The sequence below is a fragment of the Calidris pugnax genome, unplaced genomic scaffold (assembly GCF_001431845.1).
Source record: "Calidris pugnax isolate Ruff unplaced genomic scaffold, ASM143184v1 scaffold57, whole genome shotgun sequence".
Classification (NCBI taxonomy): domain Eukaryota; kingdom Metazoa; phylum Chordata; class Aves; order Charadriiformes; family Scolopacidae; genus Calidris; species Calidris pugnax.
This window is the reverse complement of record NW_015090813.1, coordinates 2,096,212-2,114,235: the sequence shown is the minus strand read 5'-3', so window position 1 is coordinate 2,114,235 and position 18,024 is coordinate 2,096,212. Positions and strand designations below refer to the sequence as shown.

Genomic DNA, 18,024 nt, shown 5'->3' with positions numbered 1-18,024 from the left:
AAGCAACGGGAGGCCACCGGGGGGAGGGAGGCCCCGCCGCCGCCGCTGCCGCCTCAGGCCGCTGGGCCCAACGGGTCTGGGTCCGGCCGGCGGCCAGCCCGCCTTGTCGCCGCGGGCAGGCGGCCGGGGCTCGCCCCAGGACAACGATAAAACGTCCTCCGGGCTTAATTTCCCAGAAAAAGGCTTCTCTGTTTTTCTTATTAGCTGGCAGTAATGGTCAAACGTTATTTTGAGTTCGGCTTTTTTTTTATTTATTTATTTTAATTTCCTCCCCTTCCTATGGTAATTGCAGAAATTAAACTTCTTCTCAAAGGTTGGTTTGTGTTGTTTTGGTTTTGGTTTGTTGTTTTTTTTTTAATTATTACCATAACTCCTGAACGTGCTTTTAAATTAAACTAATAGAATCACTGATGAGTTTCAGCAGAAATATTTTGCTTGACAATTTCCCTTCGCTCATTTCGAAATGAAAGTCCACTTTAATGTGAAGCCTGTCTGGTTTTTTACCTTATTAAATAATACAGAGAACATCTTATACCTACTTAGTTAAGGGTGTTTGGCTTTGGGTTTTGGGGTTTTGGGTTTTTTTTTTCTTTTTTTTCCTCTCCCCGAATAGATCTAAAGTGTGAATTATTATGAAAGAAGCAAATTGAGTGGTCGAGGTGGGGAAAAAAGCCAAGCATTAATGGCCAGGTCTGTGTCACTGCTGTGCCTGCAGCTCCCAGCACAAGGGGGCTCCGCTCTTCATTAGGAGTCCTGGGGACACCCAGTTAATTACAGTAATTACTAAATAGAAAGAACTACTGGTCTAACAAGGTACAGATTCAGCGGGCCCGGTTTTTAAGTTCTGCTGTTGTTGTTGTCGTCGTCAATTACCACTGAACTACCCGAGGGATTTGCCTTTCAGGTTATGAGGACGCAGTTGCTGAATCCTCAGTATTTTGATAGTGAAAATGATACGCAGACACGTGAAAAATGTGCATCTGTTTTTAAAGATAGGAGAGTCTCTGCCTCTTAGGTTTGCAACGTGGACATATTTAGATAGGTGCCCTGTAACCTGGGGGTTATATTTATTTACAGTTAGATGTTAAATCTTTCCTTATCCTTCTAGGCAGGAGATACTTCTGAAACTGCAGGTATGAGTTATCTGAAACTTTCTTCATGATTTTTTTTTTTTGCTTTGCCTCATTTTTCAAAAAAAATTGTTAGTGTCGTAGATTAGGCTGCGAGGGTTGTTTGTTTTTTTTTTCCCATATGAGTTTTAAAAAGTTACATGCATTTACAGATGACAGTAGTAAAGTTACTGTGGTTTTCAGCTGTGCAAACGCAGCAGTGCTATGGTACAAAGTCAGGGTGTTGTTAATTTAATCCGAATTTTTAATGTTTTAGAGGCTACTGCGTTGAGGTTATTTTCCAATGGCTGTTTGGCACAGCGGGGCCCGTACCTCCTGGCTGAGGTGGCACATTGAAACATCTCTGCCGTGGATCGAGATAAAATAGCGCGGCACTTGTCCCGAAGCACGAATGTGGAGGACTTTTAATTGTGTATCTCAGTCCAATTGTGTGGCAACGGCGCAGAACGCTTCTTTACAAAGGCAGATTTTTAGATTCTCAAGTGACTTAGATTGCCTCATATGTGAGATCTGTTTACAAACCTTCTTGTTACTATGAAGACAAAACAGAGAGCCATATGCATTCATGCGGTCCTTGCTGAATAATGGTACATGTGTCTGCTTGAGTGTTTGGCAGTATATCATGTTTAGTTTCTGTGGTGGCACCCTACAAGGCCATTCTTTTTTGGCTTTTTAACTATTTCTAATACCATTGGCTGGACTCAAGTTATATGAGTAAACTTATGACACTGGTCCGCGTGTTTGGAACTAGGCTGGAAGTTTTTAAAGCGGGACAGTCATAGTTGAGCAATTTGCCAAACTTCTTTGTTTATTCGTTTATTTAGGTGCTTGTTTTTAGAAGAATTAAGGTGAATTAAACAAAAGTGAAAGTAATGAGTACCATTTTGCACACCCCCCTCCTTGTTTATTTTGAGTCATCAGCAGGGGCAGTTACTATTTTTGAAAATTAACCGTATTGGGGAAGGTAAAGGGAATATAGGAGCTCTGTGTCTGGCAGAAGTGGTTTACTAGTGGAATACTCCAATAGCTACCCATCAAAGGAAAAAATGAGAGTATTACTGTAGAGGTACAAGTCACAGGTACAGGGCTTTGTAGTAAGCTGTGGTCAGTTATATTAGTAATTATCCATCCAGCTCTGTCAGTAGAGCTCAGCAAGTGCTACTACCATGTCTTTCTCACTTGATTCAGCTTAAGAATTCCAGGTAAATCACCAGAGCTGCATATTAACTTTCTCTGCCTGTCCTTGGTCCTAACATAAATCAGGCCCAGCAAAAGTTGGTTCTTCATGTCAATGGCCTTCACACAGGGTAAGGAGAGGACAGTGTTTTACCCATCTTACCTCAGTCATTGAGAAGAGGTGAACCTGACAGCGTGTGGTTTTAAATTAGTGGTCCTCCTGACAGGAGGAATACATAATAATTATTAGATCTGATGGGTTAAAGTCTTCAGCAAGAGTTAATTGCTAATACTCCTGGGAGCTCCACAGAAGCGTTGGGTGCAGAGGCTGCATACCTTTGTTATTTGAAAAAGGTCTGATAAGTTATGAGGAAACTGCTTTAAAAATTCTTTTATTTAAAGAGGCAGTTTATTTTTTCTTAACAGACTTCTTAAACAGCATCTCTGAAGTGGTATGTTACAGATTAAGATAACTATTTTTGAAGTTATTTGGTTTTCTCCTGCTATTTAACTGTGGGTTGGTTTTTTTTTTTCCTTCAGTAGAAGGAACTATCGAGCAGTTCTTGAAGAAGTGAAGAAACAGCAAGGGGAAGCATAAGCTGGATGGGAAATAGAGAATAGTATTTTTCACATGTTTCAAGCAGTAATTTTGGATGCTACATTTAATTGAAGTAGAACAGAATCATTACAGAAGAAGGAAAGTTTCGAGCTGGCTGTGCCATTTTAATAGGAAATAGCTTTGTAAAATTTTGTTTCTCTTTTTGGGGCTTGAACATTTTTATAAGACTTTGCAACAACTGTTCTATTTCAGCAGGAAATATTAAAAAGCAATTCATTGGGGCCGTATTTTTCATTCTCAAGTGAAATTAGGACTTGTAAAAGTGTTGGTCCAACAGCCTGAGAGCAAAATCAATTTTAAGTAGAAACATTAGAAGTTTTTCCATGATAACCAACCAGCAAGCCCCTATTTGGACTTTAAGAAATCATCACTGAATTTAAAGAATATGTTAATCTCTGGAACCATCTATTTTATTTATTTTTTTTTTTTACCGAAATAGCAAGTGGGAGGCACCACATACCTCTTACTTTAGCATTCTAAACTTTTCTTCATAAATTAAACAACTGGCTTTTCCTTAACCACTTGTTTGTAGTAGGTTCTCCCCAGTAAGATTTCTCCCCAGAAATATCTCTCCCGAAGTCTGTGAGCATGGAAAAAGGGTGAGAGGGTTAGGGGTATGGGAAACAGGCTGATGTGGTGTTTCCAAATCCCCAATGTGAAATAATCAGAAGACGTACAAGTATCATATGCAACTCTGCCTGTCAAATTAAAAGTCTCTTGCTTTTTCTTTTTTTTTTAAATTGTCCTGTGGTTAATTTCTCACCATCACTAATATGGTCTAAACATAAGAGTTTCTTCTTGCTCTGAGGAAGTTTTAGATTTATATATGAGTAAGCAAATATCTATACCTGTGGGTTTTTTCTCCACTTTCTCTGGATGGGGGTGGGTCTCAGAGTGTACCTACCAAAAAATGTACCACTTGGATGGTTACTTAAAGAAAACAGTCTACCAATGTGAATGTAATTATCTGACTTAAATTCCCCTGGTAAATGGTTGATATGACTAGTTTGCATAGTGATTGTAGTTCCGTTGATATGACTAGTTTGTATAGTGATTGTACCCATTTTTCCCAGTTTGTTTATGCACGTTCTACCTCTGTCAGCGTAGACTCGGTCTCAACAGAAAAGTCCTCTCTAAAAATGACATAGGAACCATAAGTAATGTAATAATGTAATTGGTAATGGGTTTATGGCCACTTCGTGCACACGTGGGTTTGTTTTGTTTTGTTGCGTCTCAATTTGTGTTTAGCAGGAAATTATTTTATTGTTTGGCTTCTTTCTTGTGATTGACAGTTATATCCTAGTACCCTTACAGAGTCTGAAAAACACAACTCTAAGATACAAGAAATCTCAGCCCGCACAAAAACCATAATGTAAAGAATATCTCTGTTTTTAAAAATGTGAGTTCACTTCATTGCAACTTAAGTAAGTTGTAATAAACTATTGCAGCTCTGGCTAAAATCTCTGATTTATGTAAGCTGCCAAAGGGAGGGAAAAAAGCATGTGCAGTATTTTTTGGAAGGCATGCTTCAGTTGCTGTTGTGTCATACAGGAGGAACTGAAGGTTAGATTGCTACAGAGTTTCTTTTTTAGATGGTGGTGTGTCGGAAATTCCATACAAAGGAGAGCAGTTAGGTAATTTGCATGTGTAGTTCGGTTTAATAGAAAAGTGAAAACTGGAGGAGCTAAAAGGAATTGAAATTACAGTGTCAAGTGACACATTAAACATAATGCAGTAAAGTAGGGTTTGACCCTCTTTATGAGAAAACACTCATGGGGGAAAAAAAACAAAGACAGACCCCCCTCTGTCTCCCCCCTCCACCCATGATTTTCTGTAATTTATAGTGAAGTTTAGACATTTTTGGCTACAGAAAATACATTGCTGCTGGCTTGACTGGGCTAACCTAAACCTCCCCACCTCCCCAGACCCTAGTGCTGTGCCTGCAACTTTCTTCTGCTGGGGTTGGTGATGGACTATCAGGGCTTGGGTGCACTCCTGATCAAGTGATTTATGAATATGGAGTAACACTAGATGTTTTCTAATAAGTGATTTAAAAAGCTGAAACGTCCAATTACACATTGTAGGACATGATATAATCTCAGAGAATTTAGTAGAGCAGAATGCTTAATTTTGTTGAAATAATATTATTTAATGAACAGTTTCCCCATAGAGTAATATCTACACTTGAGCAGAAAGGAGCCTTAGGTTTAGAAAAAAATCTAACAGGATAAGATCAGGATCATCAGAATTAGTCTTATTAGACAGTGGGGTTTTCTTGCATATTGGTGGTGGGTTTTTTTTTGTTTAAATAAGGTAAATTGCCCAATCTCTGTATTTATATATTTTGTATTTGTGGTTTGCATTAAAACAAAACACATGTAGTGTGTCAAGAAGGAAGAGCATGAAATAATGACTGGGGTTACCCTTCCTTGACAACAAGACATGACTCTATTTAGTTAGAGTAAAAACTATTTAGTTTAGACCAAAGTCAATATTCAAGAGAGACTTAAGTTGCTGTCATCTATGGACAGTCTTCATCGCTGAGTGTAGTTCAAGTGTAGTCTGCTTGCAAAACTCCTGAAAGTATGTGGAGTTTCATGGTCCTTGCCCTTCAAAGACAGCTAAAATACTTCAGTCAGCTGGAAGAATGTATATTTGCTCTAACTGTTGTCAATTTATGTGGGGTTTGAGAGTGAATTTATTTCTTTCTGTAGAGGCTTTAGCAATGAAGAAGAGATGCTCTGGAGAGTAGTGCAGGCCCCTGGTTAACTGACATCTCTGCGTGCTGGAGGTGTTTAACCGAGTCCTCTGTGACACCTGTGAACACTGATTCATCTTGAGATTTGAATTTCTGAAACTATTTTGTTAATGTTGTAGAAGAGAATAGAGTACAATTCATGGTCTTCTGTAACAATAGAGACAGACTGATTCTGATGTTCTCCCATTTAAAATCAGTTATGTGTGTGAACACAGTTTCTGAAGCTGCTTGTGAAGGGTGTTTCCCTGCTTTTGTCTGAGATAAAATATACTGTAGTGAAAAAGACACTGATCTTTGGACATTCATAGACTCCTACAACCAAATTCCTTGTCCTGGTTAGGTCAATAGAATTTTCTACACTTTGGTAAAAGTAGGATTTAACTATCAACTTTCAGACAATCAAGTTGGACAGCTGGATGGTGTGTGGCATGATAGTCTATTCTGATCTCCAGGAGAGGTTGTGGTACTAGGGTCTTAAAGAGATTTTGCTTTACAATCTCTGCAAAACTATGTGAATATAATTACTTCCAACATTCTCAATAAAATTGTGTCAAACAGAACTTGCAGCCTGTTCCATTATTTTGTGCTCCGTCCTACAATACTAGCAAAATTCCTCTAAAAGTTAGTGGGTATTTTCACAGCGCTGCTTGGCTAGGATCTTTGTTTTCTTAAGGCTTAAATAACGGATAAGCTACACGTATTTAATTTTGTGAGGTACAGTTGAATTTCACTGAGGGCTTAGCAAGATGTTACTAATACATCTGCAGAAATTTGGGCTAAGTTTGAGGGTAGGAGTCATTTACATAATATGCTTGAGTAGGAAATGATGGTAGTGATGTTAGCATGATGTTTGTTAATGAAATACAAACAACAGGAAGGTGTTTGGTTTAGAGCTAGAGAGATGCCAAATACAGTGTTGCTCCCTCTGCAGTAGGTTGGTACCTTGGCAAAATATTGGGGTGGAGAGGGCAATAATGTTACTCTAGTAAGTTATCTGCTGTGTTTGATACACGTTGTTACATATTGTTCACATCTTTTTTTTGTTTTTTAATCTCTGATTTACTTAACTGCTAAATAAAAAAATACAGAAATTGTGCTTGTCTTTGACCTAATTTATTGTAGTGGGTAATGTTAATTATTGGTGAAAAAGTCCAGAATAAGCCACACATTAGTAAAACTACTACATAATTTGGAGTGATTGGTAGGGCAGTTTTCAGTCAGCTATGTTTTTGTAGAGGAGTAAGTGATACACAATGGTATGAAGGTTCCTGCAGCACCTTCATTTGGTCTGATTTGTTATTGACAGGACTTTGGTCTGTGAAACGTCAGGAGACAAAAGGATGGCATATGGTACCTTCATGTTCTCTGCTTTGTTTTTAGCTCATCTCACCAATAGTTGAAAACTTACTGTGTAGCTGGTTGCTGATTCCATTAAATTAGTTAGTTATCTCTTAGTGGACAAAAATTCATCATTCTGCATACGGGTTTGGCAGAGAGCTGAGAAAGTCATAGACAAGGAAATGGAAGTGTATCAGATCCTCCAAAACTTCTCTTTTGGAGCAAGGACCAGGTGTGTTTATACACCACCTTGGAAATGCTTGCTTTGCTTCTGGGTTGTGCAGTTTTCAGCGTGAGGAGTTGATAAACCTGAACCTTCCATGATGGCAGGTTGGTCTGTGCACGTTCACTTGTGAAAGGTAAGGGTACGAAAAGAACCTTTGCTTCAGTTTTGGTCTGTGTCCTTTGTGTGATGCTCTGTAGTGGTGTGTCTGGGGTCTTTGCTTGTTTTTCTGTGGTAACAGCAAAGTAGCTTTTGGTAGATATACCCTGACTTTCCTTCCCTTGCTCCCCAGATCACCCTCTGCATGGCAGGAAAGAGAAAGACACATGGGACGGTGGAGTTCCTTTACGCACACCTCTCCAAAGCTTCAGTGCAGCATGTTTTCCACAAATGGAGTGACTATGAGAGAAACCTTTTAATTTTCTTTCTCTCTCACAGCCGTAGTAATTAAAGAAGAAAACGAGGATGCTAAATACATATTTTTGGATGTATGCTGGTTGGGAATGAGGCCTAGAGGGGAAGATAAATAAGATGGGGAGGGGAAATTTTAATGTGACTGACAGTGGGTTATAATTGCCTACAAGAAATTCTTTTTGTCAGCTCAAGTCTCCCTCTAACATTAAGTCCTCAACCTAAAGAATTATAGTACTACATCCTTTAAAGTCCCTGTCCAGTGGCAAGTTGTACAAGTATGACTTGATGAGTAACTAAGACCTGATAGAAGGCACCAGCTTGGATTCAGTGGTGGCATCGTCTGACTTCTTGTTGTTTGACACCTCTGTAGATAATTTACACAGAGAGTCCAATATCTTCTTATCTTGCTCGATGCTTGCAGGTATTTCTCATTACATTTGCTTATGCACTGTTTTGATTTAATTTAGTTGCAGTATCATTTGATCCTGGTCAATAGTTCAACCCACTTAACTAGAAAGCAGGGGAATAAATGAAACCAATTTTGACTAACTCTTTCTCAGTCAAGTGGGTTGTCTGGCCAGCCAAGAGTGCAATAAATAGGTTTTGGGACTATTTACAGACTCACACAGTAGAAGAGAGAGCCGTGCTTCCCAGTTTCATTACATAATTCAGACAGTGTTACGTCCAGATGATGGGATTGCACCTGTGTTTTTATCTCAGCCAAAAATGCATTTTTTTTGGCTCATGCTTTGATGTTTTCCCATAAAAATAAACAGATTGCACCAGAAAATTGAGGGGTTTTACTATATTTCATGAAGGTATATTTAAGCATGCATATATATACATACTCAGTTTTTTACCTTTATGTCATCATAGCTTTTGCTTCCAGTTCTGTCTTCTTCTCAGTACAGTATGCCTGGAATAACTTCCTGAGAGCTCGTGGTTGCAGGTCTGGCTTGTTTGTCACTGGGAGGAAGATTTGTCCTAGATTTGATGTAGGTTTAAATATCAAAGAAAATATTTTAAATAAATAAAATCATTTGCATTATTTATGCGTGAGTATTAGCATTTATTTCACAAGTGTGTATATGGATGTGTGTACACAGCCACAGTTTATTAAACAGGTAAAAAAATCATATTAGTTCTCTATGATGAACTGCTGGGGTTTTGCTTTGGTGCAGTGGGTGTCAGAACCTGCCCAGGTGATCTTTCTAAGGTGTTCCTCACTGTTCCTGGCACGTTGCTGATAATGATGATGCCAGTAGAGTCAGTCACTGAGCGTGGTCCCTTTTATTGCCTGTCACCGATTCAGCCAAGGTCATGTCTTGTTGGACCCTGAAGACATTTGCCTTCTAAGTTGAAGCACTCTCAATTCCTTTTATATCCTCTTGTTTCTGAAGGACATAATCGTATCACTTAGGTTCAAGGATCATTTCTGAGGCCCTGTTGTTGGTGGTTCACAATGGTCAACTTGTGCATGGTGCTCATTAACCCTTACCCCTCTGGTAGGACACACACTTCAGTGCCATGGCTGAACTACCGGTGCCAGGTCTTGTGGCTGTAGAAACGTGACCAGAAAGTCAATCCATGAACAGACTACCTGTGTAAATAGATTATGTAAATGAAAGGATGTCATAAAAACCACTTTCATCTTGCCAACGCTTGTTATCTTGTTGCTTGACCTTCAGTTTCTCTGGTGTCAAGCTCAAAACCATCTTGCCCTCATCTCACAATTTTCTAATCGGTGCCCCAGAGCTGAGAAGATGACACCAAGCTGTGCTTGGCACAGCTTGTGTTACTGTGTGAACTGCCTTGTGAATAAAATAAAAACTCTTGTCATTTTGGGTCTGACTTCATTAAAAGTACAGAACAGCAAGTTGTTCCTGTTTTGGTTTTTTCTTTTTTTCCATGAGGTTTTGCCGTCGGCTGTAGATAGAACTTTTACTGCTGAAATAGTGTTCCTCGTGGCTGTCCCGGCCTATAAATGGAAACCTCCAGGCTACGAGGTTTGCTTTTCACTGGGTATGGTAACACTAGGTGAGAATATTGGAAAAACTGTCTGCATGGAAACAGCCTCTGGATACTTGGGGCAGAGAAGATGTAAAACAAAAGGCACTCTCAATAGAAACGATTGTTCTGTTGCCAGATGGTATAAGGTAATTTGGAAAGACAGAGTGAAGATATATTATCTACCCCAAGGTGCTTTCATTGCGATTGGAATCTAATACGTGTGAAGTCTTGGGTACAAGTGTTGGAACTGACAGTGGCTTAGAGCTGTGGTTTTAGCTTTTTTTATTTTTAGTAGTTATAACCCATCTGAGAAAGGAACTTGCTGGGTTCCTGAGGGCATTGTAGTTCCAGCAGAGTTGCTGAGCTTGGAGCCCAGACTGTACCCTACCTGCACTGTAGGCTCCTTTCCCCAGTGAAATCCCATTATCCGAGTTTGGAACTGCTTGTTAAGATGTGAGAAACTTGCATTTCATCATTTTGGTATTATTACTTTTTTTTTAAATGAGGTTTGATACCTTCTTGTTTCAAGTGGCATAATCTCAAAGATTATTTCTTTTTGCCGCTTCTGGTACAGTTCAGCACAAAAACGACATGAGAAAACAATATTTACAATAGGTTTGCAAGGCTCTAGTGTGATGTTTTTATTTTAGTGTAACTTACCTGTCCTATGTATCCAGTCCTCCAGCCGAAGCCCAGTAGTACCAGACTGGGTTGCCTTATCATTGATAACTGGGTTTCTCTTTGCACTTTCCCATTTTTAGATGTAATTTTGAAGAGACTCTTGCACCTGATGGCTTGATTAGAGGGAGGGATGAGCTGTTTTCTTCTTTTAAATACTACAAACAAAATTTAAAAAAAAAAAAAAGGAAGAGGAAAAATCCCAGATCAACCAACCAAAGCTTATGACGTGATTTTAGAATGTATAACCTTGGGCAAAAGGGGCCAGTTATTGGAGTAGTTCTTGAGTAACCTAATTGTTTGATAAGGATCCTTGCCTGTTTAAGTTGTTGTTGGTTGTTGGAAACATTCCATTTCTAAATTTGTGCCTTACTGCATACCCTGAGGTATGTGTACAACCCACTGTAATTGCACAGTTTATTATTTTATTAATGAGAGCTATGATAATGTGTTGGCTCATGAATTCCCTCCAGTCCAGGTATGGTCTTCCTAATTGCCCGGGGTTCTGCCATTCCATGGCTTGTTCCGGGGATGGGGGTGGTGATGGAGAGCAAAAGCAAAGCCTTTACAAGTTTAAAGAACTCGGGCCTTGCCCTAAAGCCTGTGCTTGGTGAGATATTGCACCCAAGGGCTGGAGGAGGCAGGATGCCTTTTTAACACACACCTGATGAATAGTAATAGAAGCGGCAGAAGTAAATTCTCACTACACAATCCCAAGTAGCTGAGACTTGGAAGGAGAGGGATGCCCACCTTAATTGGCCTTCGGGCCCCCTACCATAAAAAAGACATTGAGGTGCTGGAGCGGGTCCAGAGAAGGGCAACAAAGATGGTGAGGGGTCTAGAGAATAAGTTTTATGTGGAGAGGCTGAGGGAGCTGGGGTTATTCAGCCTGGAGAAGAGGAGGCTGAGGGGAGACCTTATTGCTCTCTACAACTCCCTGAAAGGAGGGTGTAGAGAGGTGGGGGTCGGTCTCTTCTCTCAAGTCACAGGCGACAGGACGAGAGGAAATGGCCTCAAGTTGCGCCAGGGGAGGTTCAGGCTGGATATTAGGAAAAATTTTTTCACTGAAAGGGTCATCAGCCATTGGAATGGGCTGCCCAGGGAAGTGGTTGAGGCACCATCCCTGGAGGTGTTCAAAAGACGGGTTGATGTAGTGCTGGGAGGTATGGTTTAGTGATGATGCTCCTTGTTTGTTGTGTGGGTGTCTATTTTTGTCAGTCAGGTTGACGGTTGGACAAGATGATCTTTAAGGTCCCTTCCAACCTAGAAGATTCTGTGATTCTGTGGTTCCCCACCATCACAGAGCACCCCTTAGCTCTTCTTTGATCTGGGTCTCTCCTTGCATGCCTCTTTGCCCAAGGGGCTGGGAGACTCACTCTTTGCTTGCTGCGAGGCACAGGGCAGCGAGCAGGCATCTGGCGTGCGACAGCAGCTCCTCTTTTTAACGAGCTTCTGGGGTGGCAGGCCAACGAGGGTGCCCCGTTCCCATGTTCCAGAAACAATTTCTGTGTGCAGATACCAGATTCCTCGTAGAAGAGGAGGGAGCAGCAGCAGCGGAGGTGTGGTCTGTGGAGGGGTTGGGGAAATCCAGTTTACTGTGGCTGTCACTCTGGAGACAAAACTTTTCCCGTAAAAAGCCACGGCAAAACCACCACAACCTCAAAGAACTGGCACTTGCTCCTCAGCGCTGCCCGGCTTCACTGGTTTACACTGGAAACCTCTCGTCCTGGGCCTGCAGCATCCGGGGAGCTCTCTGAGGACATTGGGGCAGCCCACGGTGCCCCCTCTCCCCAGCCTGCAGGATGGGGTGAGGGGACGAGTTGCCACTGGGCTACCTCCTTACTGGGGTGGCTGGTAACGGGTTTCCACAGCTTCTGAAGCTGCTCATTGCGGTACTTGGCTCTTCTACAAGGGCTTTTCATAGCTGTAGCCCCTGTGGCTTGCTGCAGCATGGTTTTCTGGTGGAACAGATGGTATATTACGTAGAAAGTTACTGTATTTTTGTATCGCTGATTTTTATTTATTTATTTTGCTGTTTGTCCTTTTTTTTCTTTTTTTTTTTTTTTTTTTAAGTGAGCATATAGCTTAAGTGCAGAACTTGGAATCGCTCTTGGATCTGCCTTTGATACATCAATCTTTATACTTGTGTATGTGTGCAGTACTTTACACTGAGTAATGTGAGCTTTCTGACATTTTAGTGCACAGATTTGTGTCATTTGGATTGAAATTAGTTCACAATACCATGAGAGAAAAAAGCCGATGGAAGAAGATCTTTGTAAGGAAAAGTAAATGTCTTTTTAGACAAGCTTTGTACTCACTGGAGTACAGTTTCGTTTTTAAATCAGTAGATGTGTTTTCTGTATCTAATCTTTGTTTTTTTAATTGCTATCATCTGGTCAATTTGAGTGAAACTGCTATTCCCATAAGAAAAATATTTATTCTAAATATTATTGTTGCCTAGGATCTTGTTGAATTCATGAGATACAGAAGCAGTCAAGTTGATTTAATATTTTTAACATTTTTATAGTGTTTTCTCATTGTTTCCATGAAAGCAATTTCAATAAATATTTTAGCAATTGCTTTTGGTTTCTTGAAATTGGGTTACCTATTGTTGAAAACTGCAGGTTCTTAAACATGGGTTTCAGATCTCCTTTGTCTTTATTAGACACTGGAAATGAAATATAAATACTTGAGCGAGCCCCAAAATAAAGGCTTGCCTTTTCCCTCACTTGGCTTCCAGGATTTAATGTGTTTTTGTCTAAAGGAGCTCCCTAAGTCGTTACTAATAAAAGATAGTTACAGTCCCAGGGCTTTGGTTCCTCTTAGCCAAATCACTTTCATATGTTAACTTTTTTATATGCACACATACAAATAATATTATTTTATGTATATACACTCACTCTTGAGTGTATGTATGCCCGTATGTACACACACACCACACACACATACGTGGTCTCATGCTTTATGTTCCTGTATGTTCTCTATATGTCTACAGACATTAGCACACACCTGCAATTTCTGATTGCCACCACTTTCCTGGTGGTTGGACTGTGTCCTTCAGCGGTGGGCAGTCCCTCACGCTGCCATATTTAGGCTGGGTACCAGGTTCACAGTGAAAAACAAGCCCCCCTCTGCCCCCCTCCTTCCCCTTCAGTTTTCTGCCACATACATTTTGAAAATAAATAAATAATTACCTGCTATCGGGTGTTTGGCAGCTTGGACCTTTATTTGCCTTGTTTTCCTCATAAAAGTGGCAGAGGATATTTTAATGATCTGTTTATAGGGTTGCTTGAGAGAATTCCCTTAGTGATGAGAGAGTTCAACAAAAAAATCTCGAGATGATGGCTTTTCCACTTGCACTTCTCAAAGGGAAGAGAAAGAATTATAAAAGCCCTGTATGGAGTTTAAATTCCCAAGTGATACAATGTAGTCTCTTTGTTCTAAGTGTCACACAGTTGGGTTGAAAAGGGTAAAAGCGTAACTGGGTTTGTGGGAAATCTGTAAAGGTTTTAAATATTCTGTAGGTAGCCAACTTTGTTTAAGAGTTGCTTTTCAAATGTATTTGTACTTGCTGCCACCAACTTCTGTTCTGGAGTGGCAAAGCACGTGTTTTCACCCGCATTCCAAGGGCCCTGTGCTTTAAGTTTTTAACTTTAAATGAAAAAAAAAAACCCAACACAACAAATAGAGCTCTTAAAAATTTTAGGGTCATATTTGGATGCAAGATATGCTGCAGAGAACACAGGGCACTTTCTCACCTCAAACCATGGTAGAAGAGATGGTTTAATTCCATTTTTCAACTAACGGAACAGTAAGATGTAATTACCTGAAGATTAACTCTCAGGATGCGGATGGGTGTGTGAAAACACTGCTTTTCCTTATTATATTTTCTGCTCTCTAACAGACGCTGTATTGCAACAAGCAGCTGTATGTGTATGGAAAATGCCTGTTGGGATACCGTGTGCCTGTTGTCCATGTTGTGCCTGTTATGATACCTTCTGCTGAGTGGTTGCCCAGCCTGGCTGCGGTTGTGCCACACGGTGATTGCCTCAAAAGCATGGTTAAAAGTACAAGTTGTGGGTGCGTTTATTTCGTTTTCAGATATGGGGCTAAAAATATTTGGCCAAGCTTAGTCTGAGTGTGGTACTTCATGGTCAGATTTCAGATTGGTTCAGATTGGGGAGGTTCAAGTTGGATCTTAGGAAAAGTTTTGACACTGAAAGGGTTATTAAGCTTTGGAATGGGCTGCCCAGGGAAGTGGTTGAGGCACCATCCCTGGAGGTGTTCAAAAGATGGGTTGACATAGAGCTGAGGGACATGGTTTACTGGTGGGGCTTTTTTATCAGAGTTAGATTGATGGTTGGACTAGAAGATCTTAAAGGCCCCTTCCAACGTAGACAATTCTATGATTCTGTGAGTCAGAACATCGAATGTCTCTCTTGTGTTTTTTAAGATGCTGTGCAGAGTGGAAGGGTTCTTACAGTACTTTGAAAGTTTCATCCCCTTCTTCCTTCTCTCAGGAGAACGTCACTGCTTACACCCATTGCTGTGTATGATATGGGCCAGATTCTGTCCCAGCACCCACATTTTTAAGGGTCAGATCATGATCACTTTACTCAGATTGAACTAATCCAAACTGTGTTTGCTAAAGTTAATGCTTCTTTGATTTGATGCAGAGTTAAAATCAGATTTTCTTCCTCAAATTGTGTATTGTGTACTGCAAATCATTGCCAACGCTCTCAACTTGCATGTCTTCTTTTTTTCAATATTGAAAAGAGTCCTGATGATTACTTCCAGACTGACAACCTTCAGGATTTAAGTCTTGAAGCTAACATCAGAACAGGAAGCGGTAGAGGTTTCTTCATTCTGACTGGGCAGTGAATCTTCAAGATAAGCTGTCTCTGAAAATTTTACCTCTAAAGGAAAAAGTAGGAAACAACCAAACCAGCTCATATCCTTGCTTTTAACAGTATAGACAAAATGTTTAGTTTATAAATATTATCTTTGACCTTCTTTTGGTAAAATGATCAGTTTTGGTACACCAGTAGCATTGCATACATCCCATGAAAGATACAACTTAACATGACTCCCAGATACAGACTGGTGCTCCCCTAGTTTGAGCTCTAATACTCTGAATTACTGGGGCTGAAAGGCTGGTTTCAGTTGCTGGTGTGACCACAGGGAGGTTATTGCAGAAACGTGGCAAAAATACTTCTCCTCAGCTAGTGATGGTAGTATGAGATGAAAATGTGGAAAAGCATTTTCCAAACTCCTTGGAACCTTTTCCATTGAGGTTTGGTGAATTCACTTGTCTATCTGAAAATCAGCTTCTGTCAAGCTGAGCCAACATGTCACATTCGGTGTACAGAGGAAAAGTCTAGTGTCCCGGACACCAGAGGTTGTTGCTGGGACATGCTGATTGTGGAATGGCTGGATTTATCTGTATTTTGACGAGTTTTTTAGAGATTGACAAAAATGGGTGTAGAACGTGTCTCATGAGGGAGAGCAGTACCTTAAAGGTACCGTAAGCCTGTCCATCCCTCTGCCCCAGGGGAGGATCATAGAATGGTTTAGGTTGGAAGGGACCTTAAAGAACATCCATTTCCAACCCCCCCGCCATGGGCAGGGCCACCTCCCACTAGAGCAGGTTGCTCAAAGCCCCATCCAGCCTGGCCTTGGACACCTCCAGGGTTCAGCTCTACCCAAACCCTTTCCCATGGGTGATTGTTCAGACTGCTCTTTAAAGCTTCCAGGGGTGGAGACGCTGAAGCCTCCTGGGTGGTTCTGTTTGGATTCTTAACGATGCTTTCCATTAAAAAAGGTCTTCCTAATGTTTAACTTAAGAAAGTGGATAGGACTGCAATCCAGGTTGCTCGTCAGGAAAGTATCCTGATGATTTACTCAGGACAGCCTGTGGGACAATCAGTTATGGAACACTGAACGCCCACACGCCACTGCACAACTCCTCTGCCTTCACCCTTGTCATAGAAGCATAAAATCATAGAATGGGTTGGGTTGGAAGGGACCTTAAAGATCATTGAGTTCCAACCCCCCTGCCATGGGCAGGGACACCTCCCACCAGACCAGGTTGCTCCAAGCCCCATCCAGCCTGGCCTTTAACACCTCCAGGGATGGGGCATCCACAGCTTCTCTGGGCAACCTGTTCCAGTGCCTCACCACCCTCACAGGAAAGAATTTCTTCCTAATCTCTAATCTAAATCTCCCCTCTTTTAATTTAAAACCATTACCCCTTGTCCTGTCACTACACTTCCTGACAGAGTCCCTCTCCATCTCTCCTGTAGCTCCCTTCAGATATTGGAAAGCTGCTAGAAGGTCTCCCCGGAGCCTTCTCTTCTCCAGGCTGAACAACCCCAGCTCTCTCAGCTTCAGAAGGGCAGGGATGAAACTGAAAAGAAGCATCTGTGTTCGCTTTGCTGGGTTGTCAGCCATAGGGAATGTGGTTGTCCCCCACGAGGGAATCCTGTCGTTTTACACTCGAGTTTTGCCCCAGTTGCCTTCACAAAACGTGGTTTACTCCATGGCATCCCTTAAATCTGTAAGGCTCGGTTTGCAGATGCTTGCAGAAGCATGTGCTGGAGCTTGTGAGGTTCTCTACTGCAGCAATATTCTTCCACAAAGCTGTACAAGAAAAATAAGAGCAGCACGGCTCCTGAGCAAATATTGTTTCTAGTCACATACGATACTTTGCAGCTGAGCCTGGTGACACGCTGCTGAGCTGCTTTGCTGTGCGAGCGCGGGGAATGCTGCTAGCCAGAAAGCCACTGCTGGTTTCTCCTCCAAAACCTCCCTCCTCGCGGTGCGTTGGAAATGACTGAACTTTGGCCCTCAATCTGCTGACACCCTGAGGGAGTGTAAATGTAATGACGTCTTTGCTTGTTTCAGCTGCACAACAGGAAACGCTCATGGCCTCCCCTTCTTCCTGCTCTGAGAAAGTGCTGCCTTTTTTTTTTTTTTTTTTCCCCCCTTTTTTTTTTTTTTTTTTTCATAATTTTTTTTTTTTTCCCCCTGCAGTCGAGCAGGCTGAGACCTAGTTTCAGGTCCAGGCTCGGCAAGGTCCCCCCCATTGCTGCTGCCTCCTCGCCTCCCTGCTCCTCTGCTGGGGTGGCGATGCCAGAAATACGAGCGGTTTAATTTGATTTGATTTGATTTTTAATTTTTTTAAATTTTTTTTCCCCCCCTCCTTGGAGAAGTGACTGAGAAGAGAACACAGTTATGTGGCTGGGGCTCGCTCCACGGAGCGTGTCACTGGATACAGCTCAGCTGCAAAGACCAGGATGGTCAGGTGATGCTTTTCCTTGGGGAGACCACATCACTTGCGTAATATAGAGGACACACTGTCAGGTGGGCATTGAGGGATCCTGGAATACGGTCCCCATAGTGCTGAATAATGCTGAATATCCAGGGCCTGAACAGCTTTCTTTGCCTTGCTGGAATATGGAGGCTGCTGGCTTCTTGCAGAGCGTTGACGGGAAACCTGTTTAACCCTCTCCGGCTGCTGCTTTTACACTTCGTAACCAAACCAGGGAGATGAGTAAGGATGGCTATTGAGAAACACAAGCATTTTGCAGCTATCTCAGGGAGAAGGATTTCGTCTTCATCGGTGTCAGCCAAAACATTAAAGCAATACAGGGCTCTTGCGAGTGTAATTGATTGGTTC

General features: G+C 41.5%; 1 protein-coding gene across 1 annotated transcript in view; it reads left to right on the top strand.

The window, feature by feature from the left end:
- The first annotated feature begins 1,006 nt into the window (after nucleotides 1-1,006).
- Nucleotides 1,007-18,024, top strand: part of LOC106886526 (transcription factor HIVEP2-like) — a 144,785-nt gene continuing 127,767 nt past the window's right edge. Inside the window, exon 1 of the mRNA XM_014939549.1 lies at nucleotides 1,007-1,133. The gene's annotated coding sequence lies outside the window, so the exon portion shown is untranslated. The remainder of the gene's footprint in view (nucleotides 1,134-18,024) is intronic.